The sequence below is a fragment of the Heterocephalus glaber genome, unplaced genomic scaffold, assembly GCF_053883595.1.
Source record: "Heterocephalus glaber isolate CG9 unplaced genomic scaffold, H.glaber_assembly_v1.0 deba00001465, whole genome shotgun sequence".
Lineage (NCBI taxonomy): Eukaryota > Metazoa > Chordata > Mammalia > Rodentia > Bathyergidae > Heterocephalus > Heterocephalus glaber.
The window spans coordinates 6,868,596-6,877,733 of record NW_028258312.1 but is presented as its reverse complement, the minus strand read 5'-3'; positions in this window follow the sequence as shown (position 1 = coordinate 6,877,733).

Below are 9,138 nucleotides of genomic sequence, written 5' to 3'. Positions count from 1 at the left end.
CTTAATTTACATAGTTGCTGCATTCTGAGTCTAAAGATCCATTGTATGTTAAATACTTATTAAAACCATTCAAAAACACTTTGATTTCATGAATGTCCAGTGGGATATTCTTGTCATATTGAGATAGGAAATTAGGGCATGGCTAAAACTGGCTCAGAAAGGAGGCATGACAAGACTCTGAAACACATGCACAGAGCAGTTCTCAGAACCCTGCATGTGGACTTCTCCCCAGAACTGGAGCAGGTTCGGTAGGATGGCTGAGACCTGACATCAGCCTGAGGAGTGGGTGATACAAAAAGACAGTCACCATTAAGGGGTTCCAATCATGCCTCCTCACAATAACCCACCCTGCACTATAGGGTGTATTTTTTATTTTCATTTTTCCTCTCTTTTTCCTCCCTTTTTACTTGGCCCAAACTCACTCTGCAGAGCCTATTTTTTTCCTTTACCTTTCTGTTTTTCCTACCTTTGATAAATGTGAAACTTTGCCACCCTTAATGCTTGTTTCATTTAATTCTTTGTTTGGTACAGAAAGGACCTAGAAATCACCTCTAAAAGGAGACTCCAGCACTCCAGAATCCAGTAACAATGTGGCCATGGAACAGTTCTGTTATGTAAGATTGTTCAGTACATGCACAACATCTAGAATTCCTGTAAGTACCACACACTGACCAACTGCACCACTGGAGGGCCCTATCTAGAATCCCTATTCCCTCCATCCCTATAACAAAATTTTTTCCACAAATCATGAGAAAGCTCCCCAGAGCAGGACTGTCAGATTAAATTTAGGATACCTAGTTAAATTTGAATTTCATAGAAACAATAAATAATTTTCAGTATAAATATGTACCATGCAATATTTGATACATACGTTTACTTAAAAAATTTTAGTAAAATTTCTGAAATTCATATTTAACTTAGAACCCTATATTTTATTTGATAAATCTGACAACCATACCCTAGAGGAAGGTATCAATCTCTTGCTCAGCAGGCTATTCTGAAGACCTCAAACTAAACTTCCTGCATCTGGAATCATGACCCCCATGGAGCATCTGGCCATAACATGAGAAGAGAGCAGGCACCAGGGCGTGAGGGCCAGCTTTTCTTTTGTGTCATCCACTGCTAGCAACATGTAAAAATTCTCTTAATACTGGAAACTGTTCTTTGGATTAATTCAAATATGCCTATAGCATTGCATTTACTTGGCATTGAATCATTTCTCTATCCTAATTTTAATTTAATGGAAGTCATGCAGAGACCCAAGGCCAAATTTTTCTGATAAGAAACCATTTAAAATTTTTTCCCTTCTAAGGAAAAAGGAACAGTAAATCTTTCATTGATTTTCATGTTGGCACACCTTTTCTCTGGAGATAATGAAAACAAATAGAGAAATAACATAACATTTTATTGCATCTCTTGCTGCATATATATCTAACTTCTGAATACCAAAGACAAGTCTGGATGATACTGGGGAGAGGGGGTAGGGACAAGAAAAAGAGAAAGAAAAGTGTCTATGCCTGACTCTCTTACATAACTAGATTTGCTGAGGAAACATGATTCTTTTGTCTCACCAAAGGTGACTAGTATAGTACCTAATACTGATAGAAACTCAGTTCTTGCATGTAGTAGCAAGAAACAAAAATACCAGATTTTATATTAAATAATATCATACATATGTAAAACAGAAATACATAAATTATTTTTACAAGACCTAACGATGTCTTGTAGAAAATATCCTCAATTTTATAGATGAAGAAAATAATAATATTCAAAGATTTCTTAGATTTTTTTGAATACTATTTTGGAACTGAAAGGTACGCCACCTGAAAATGACTCCAGATTTCATTTTATTTCCCAAAATGTGCTTTTCACGAGAATGGTTTTATGAGGTGATCTAGGAAACAAAAAGTTTGTTTACTAAAGATTGTAAGATGTTATACATCATCCTTCCCTACCCTAGTTAATGATACATATTATTCTATTAAAATTATTTTGGAAAAAAAGTAAATAAATTTATTTCACTGTGATTAACTCAGCACTTCCCAAACATACTTGATCATGGAGCTCTGCCAATATGGTGCTTTGGAATTTTAAGAAAAATTTCATGTTGCCCCAGAAGAAGGACTAGACATATGTAAAATTACAAGAGTCTTGTCAAGCAGGGGCCAAAACTCTGTCGAAGTAAACTCTACTGTATAGGCTCCGAAGTTCAGGCCTGTGATTATGGTTGCATCAAAATCACTGTAGAAGCCTATGAACATGCAGGTTTTTAGACATCGTGTCTCCTAAAACATAGATTTTCTAGATCTACATGAGGCCCAGGAATCTGTATTTGTAAAGTTCTATAAGACTTGAGCTACTGCTCTTCTAGAACTTAATCTAGAAATCAGAATAAGTTACATGATATTATATCAACATGTCTTAAGGAAATTTAGAACTTACACTGCCTCAGACTTGTGCTTCCCATGATCTCACTCTTTGAAACTTGAACACTTGCAAACATGTAACAATTAGAGGAAAATGAAAGATTATCTAAAATCAAATACAGTTTTTTGTGTTGTAAAGAAGGTAGGCATGGGCTGGGGATTTAGCTCAGTAGTTCTGGCGCCTGCCTCGCAAGCACAAGGACCCGAGTTCAATCCCCGGTACCAAAAAAAAAAAAAAGAAAGAAGGTAAACATTTCTATAATTTGAAAGAAGGATATTTCATGGAGTCTTTTTTCTTTTTTGGGACAGGGTCTCATGACGTAGTTCAGGCTGGCCTTGAACTCATTATGTAGTCCAGGCTGGCCCCAAACTCACAGCAATCTTCCTGCCTCAGCCTTCTAAGTGTTAGGTTACAGGCATGAACCATAATGCCTGGCTTTGTGGAGTTTTTAGGATTCACATGGCACAATCTGCAAAGAGATAGTATTGATTTTAGCTCTACAAAGATATGCAATGTTGCCTCGGTTTATGAACTTAATTTGTTTTATGATTTGGGGGAAGATGGCTCTGTTTGTGTGGGGAAGATGGTCATGGTCGTGTTTGTCACCGAATGCGGAGTTTGCAAACAGAAGCAAAGTTTCGCTGAACACTTTTGTTTGTGAACTGAATTGTTTGCAAACAAGCATTCCTGAACTGATGTATTACTGTAATTTTGAATTACATGGTATTATGGTTTAAATTGTGTCCCCTCAAAATTCATATGTTGAACATTTAACCCCCCCAGTACCTCAGAATGTGACTTTATTTGAATATCACTAAAGATATAATTAGTTAAAATGAGATCATTCAACTAAATATGACTGGTATATAAAGGAAAAATGTGACAATAGGCATGCATACAGACAGAACACCATGTGAAGATGAAGGCAGAGATAGAGCCAAGGAATGCCAGAGATTACCAGGAAACCACCAGAAGCTAGAAGACAGGTATGGAACAGATTGTCCTTTATAATCTTCAGAAGAAACCAACTCTGCTGATCCCTGGATCTTGGACTTCTAGCCTGTGGAACTGTGAGATGTTTCTGTTGTTTAAGTCACTGTATTCATGGTACTTTATTATAACAGCCCTAGCAAAATAATACACATGGACAGAAGTTACCTTAAGTCATGAAGTTAACTTCCTGTTTCTGTGTCTCCACCTCTCCCGGTTCCCCAACCTCTGATGCCTTTTTTAGTTTTTAGGTTTTTGGGGGGGTTTTTTGGTACCAGGGATTGAACTCTGGACCTTGAGCTTTCGAGGCAGGCGGCAGAACCACTGAGCTAAATCCCTGGTTCCCTGTGATGCCTTTTAACCTACTACCTCTAGGCCCTTTCTACAGCAACCATCTGTGATAAGAAGTCAGGGCAGTTGCTGACAATAATATCCTTCTCCCCTTATTCCTTCTTCTAGAGTCCCTTGATGATTTTATAAAAGCATGCATGGTCTTTCAGAAGGCTTATTATTTATTATAATTACTTATCATTATTGCTAATACTATTAATGAAGAAATTGTATTGATATCCATAACTAAAAGCTTAGGGTTTGCTTTTCATTACAATTTTTTTTTAAACACACTTATAAGTTGAACTCAGGCTAAGAGAAGAGCACAGAATTTCAATGATGCAGATATCAAATTGTTAAGTACAGTCATGTATCACTTAACAACACAGATACATCTGAGAAATGTGTTGTTAGGTAATTTTGCTGTTGTGTGAACATAATAGAGTGCACTTGCACAAAGCTAGATGATATGGGTCAAAAACTCAAGGTGGTCTCTTGATGCAACCAGGAAATAGGTAAACACAAGATATATGAGGCTGCTATAGCACCACACAGCATACTGTTTTACAGCAAACATTTTTGTAAATAAATAGAATACACTATAAAAAATAAAGGGGATAGTATAGCAAATACACAAACCAGTAACAGAGTTATTATCATTATCAAATGTGTACAGTTCATAATTGTATGTGCCATACTTTTACATGACTGATATTGCAGTAGGTGTGTTTACTCCAGCATCCACCACAAAAAAAATGAGTAATGAGTTGTGCTGCAACATTACAACAGTTGCAACCCATGGGGGAATAGTAGATTTTTACTCCATTATAGTCTATTGGGACATTCATTGTATATGTGGTCCACTCTTGATCAAAACATCATTACACAGTACATGACTATAGTATAAAAACCCAAGCCTGAGGTCCAGTTTCCTTGAGTTTCAGTCCAATGTAAGTCTAGTGATCGAAGTAGATACTTTTGGACCTGGCACATAAAACCTTTCATCACTTACCATGCCAGTACACATAAACAGGGTCCTACTGCAGGCAAGTGAGACTCTTTGCCTGAATGCTTTCTCTGGCCAGTCAAAAAGCAGGCTGGAAATGTCCCGTTAATGTGTCTGAGAACCTGAGCCAATGACATATGGGAGTCAATGAAAAGATATCCTACCGTATTAATCCTGTAGCTGAAATAACTGGAGTATTCCTACAGGATTTGAGTACCAGTTTCCCACTGTTATCACACACCCCCTTTTAACTTTCTTCCCTTCCCCTTTCTCATCTGCATTTTCCAGTGAACATTTCCCAAATAAACTGCTTGTATCCTGAATTTCCTATCTCAGGATCTGCTTTTAGGGAATCCAAGCTAAGAAAATGGAGTAATAGGAATAATTTTTAACCTCTTGTTCTATTCATTGATCTGTTTGTAGCTGGTAAATCACTCTACAGAGACCAAAGCAATTTTATTTTATAAACGAAATGCAGTTGTCATTAGAGCTGTACACAAAAGTACAGTTTTCCTCCTTCCAGGTGTGTATATAGTAGGATTGTATTCCCTCCCAACTAATCCCCTACCTCCAACAAGACCAGTTTTGCCACATGGCCATGTAATTTGGTATGGTCAAGGAAATGAAAGTGGAAGTGATGTGTTAAGACCTAGCACATGACATGTTTCCTCATATACACTTTTTCTGTCTTGGTGAGTGTAGATGTACTCTCCAGTGGCCTCAAATTAACTCCATACTTTGGAAACCATATCCTTGTGTTGCCTCCTCTCCTTGAATGTGGGGTTTTCTAATTATCTGCCACAATCCAATACAATACAGCAAAAGTAATGGGATGCTACTTCTGTTGAATATGAGTGCAAATTCCATCTTGCTAGTACATTCTCTTTGTGCAGGGGACTGAAACCTCTCAATAACTGCATGACCTTGGAAGCAGATCCTTCCCCAGGAAAACCCTCAGATGAGTCTCCCAGCCTTGACCAACACCTTGATAGCTGTCTTCTGAGAGACTCTAAACCAAGTACCCAGCTAAGCCATGCCTGATCTTTAACTCACAGAACCTGTGAAGTAATAAACTTGTGTAGTTTTAAGTTGCTAAATTGATGGTAATTTGATACACAACAAAAGAAATCAGTTGGTGACAGAGAGGTGGATCCTTCTCAATGGACATGTAGTATGAATGCAAAATAAAGGTTTGGTATTCAAAACCACTATGATTTTGGAGTTGTTACCTACTTCAGTGTATCTTGAATTATAAAGCAAAATACTTTGCTCTCCATAGCAGGCCACCACATTATTAAAGATAAAAACCTCAGCTCTGATAGTCACCTTTAATTATGAGGACAACAGAATTTTACACAGAACCAAAACTTGATTGAAAAATCTTACACCTCAAATTAATACTATCTAAAATAATTTCTATGCCTTTCTCAGCTTTTTCCAGTTTTACAATACAGCATGACCTCATCAAAGTTAAGACCTATTCAAATTCCACCTTTGAAATGCAAATAGTACTAGTATCATGCCAAATTTCATAGTAGTTGACCCAAAATCTGAAATAGCTAGTTCTATCATTGCGAAAATAACAACAGCATCTTCTCTGTTTGGTGATTTGCCTTTCTGACATTTTGCATTTAGCAGGAGGTTAATTAGACACAATTGCAACACTGCTGTGCTGCCCTAGGGCACAACACAGTGGTCCAATTTGGAGACAACTGTATTTTAGAAACCCTAGGAGATACCAGCTTGAAATTTTCAATAGGTTTAAAACAGGATCTTCTTTACAAATTTAGTAGCTTTTTTTGGAGCTTTAGATTTGCAATATGAGGCCTAATTGGACTAAAGTTTCCATTGCAATGAGCTGCTCAAGGACATAATGAAAAGTCAACTTTCTGATGTGTTTATCTGCTTCTTGGCTCCTGGCACAATTGAAAATGCTAAACTAATATCCAGATGCCTTCTATAGAAGGAAACTGAGAGCGTTAAAAAAAATTATAGGATGCAAGGCTTTCTCTCCCAGAATCTAATTTACGCAATTAGACCACCAATGAAACAGAGCAAATGTAAATGCCGAAAGCTAGTATACTAAAAGCAACTAACTGCTTAGCTCTCTCAACATCTTAACAAAAAAGAGACTGTAATCACATCCTTATGAGTATTTTTTGAAAGCTTTACTTGGGCAAGAAGGCCAGCCTCAGTCTTCTACTTCAAGTCCTACCCTCCCTTCTCTCTTATTCCTTTTTAGGCTGCTATAACAAAGTATCATAGCTTGGGTAGCTGATAAACAACAGAAATTTATTGCTTATAGTTCTGAAAAATCCAACTTCAGTTTTAGCAAATTTGATCCTGGTTCATAGATGGTGCCTTCTAGCTATCTCCTCACATGATAGAATGGGCAAGGAGTCCCTCAGATCTCTTTTATAGGTCTCTAATCCCACTCATGAGGGCTCCAATCTCATGACCTAACATCTCCTAAAAGCCCCACTTCCTAATGCCATCATCTATGGGACTAGGCTTACAGATATAACTTTTAGAAGGACAGAAATACTTGGAACATAGCACCTCATATCTCATCTTGGAAGATGCTTCCTCTTCCCTTGGCCAAACAGTCTTTCTTCTAGGTCTCTGAGTTACTTCTGCACTAAAAAGTCCAACATGTGCACTCAAGTTATTAGAGGAAACAAGTCTGGATTCTAATCCCAGACCCCTCAACTGCTTGTTGCAGAAATTTAATAAAATTATCTCTCCAAACTTTAGTTTCCCCAGAGGGGGATAAAGCCTCAGAAGTTGTAGAGTGATTTAGATAGGACAATATAGGGAAACTCCTTGGGTACCTTGTTAAGAAGTTTTACTACTTTGTTTTTACAACTCGTTCTATTTAGCATCAAATTATGTTTGGCTCCAAAATCTCCGCAAAAATGTTACATTTTTCATATTTATATCTGGCTCTTTAGCTATCCTTTAAGTGTCATAAAATGCAAAGACCAATTGTCATTATTTTTTCTGTTCAATTCAAAACCTAGCACATAAGAACAGTTTGTTTTATGATGTAAATGATGATGGTGTTCTACCTCACCTGAACCTCTCACAATGGCTTGGTCCCTAGAATGACTTAATGCAATGAATGATCCATGGGACACACAATAAAAAAACTACAGTAGTGTTAATTGCACCGACCCTTTTGGAATATGAAAATTTTCACTAATGTGAATTGTAAATGTGAATATTGAAATAAATAATTTATATTTCTCAAGATCTGGGGAGAAGAGACTCAGTTTGCTAGGCTTTTATAAAATTAAAAAGTCATTTCTATTTGTCCCTATGTGGCTGCTTTTTGGTACATTCTTGTGTTAATTTAAGTCTATTTTTGAGGGATTTTCAGTAGAACATGCTCCATTTACTCAGGCATGAAAGGCAAGATTCCCTTTACATATTCATAAATTTAGACAGGAGATTTGAGCTCCTCAGGAGAGGGTAAATTTGTGGCAGGAATGTCTCAGAAGCTTGAGGCTATTTTCTTTTCTAAGGAGAAATTCTCACATCTGCTTGCTTTGTAGATCCTAGAAAGGAATACACTTATCTCTGAAGCTGCTAAGACTCAAAGACATCATGCTGAATCTGGAATATTTTTGTGTGTAGCTAAGTAGGATTCATGCAAATATTCTAGTATATTCGATTGCTATATTAAATTCCTTGGATATAGAATTCTATTAATAGAAAGAACCTAAAGAGAACTTCACTGCCAGAAATTCCTGTCAGCTTACGTAGAGTTGTCTGGATTCTCTGCTTGGCTAGCCTGCACTTCAAAATAAAAGGGAGGAGTGGCAGAAGACTGGCCATGGAAGTATGAACACGTGGTGGATTTTATATAAAGGCACAAATTGGAGATAGTGCATGTTGTCATTCTGCCTTTTTACTCCCTGAGGGTAATATATTTGCCCTAAAGTTTTCTTAAAACTGTCAGTTTTAATTTCAAAATACCTTCCTTTTTAGTACCAGTTATTTTACAGAAAAAGTCATTCCAAAACAAAGACCACTTGTGATTGTGTGCTTTAGCCATATCTCTCCATTTTCCTGCTTCCCATTCACACTCTTACCTTTTCCAAAGTTGACATGTGTTCACCTCTGAGATAATCCAGTCTTTGGTGATAAAATGTAGAATCTGCATTTGCACATATTTCAAACAGCACAAGAAGTGCTGTTCAGGTTGTGCTTACTATTGTCATTGTAACCTACACTGTGAATTATATTGCACCTCTTTTGTTGTGTATTGTCATTGTTGATTTATTAATATGGTTGTCTTGATACGGGTAGTTTATTTGATCAGTGAATACATCAGGTGATAATAAAAGTGTTACCGCGGAAGACGCCAAATCACCCCGCTGCAG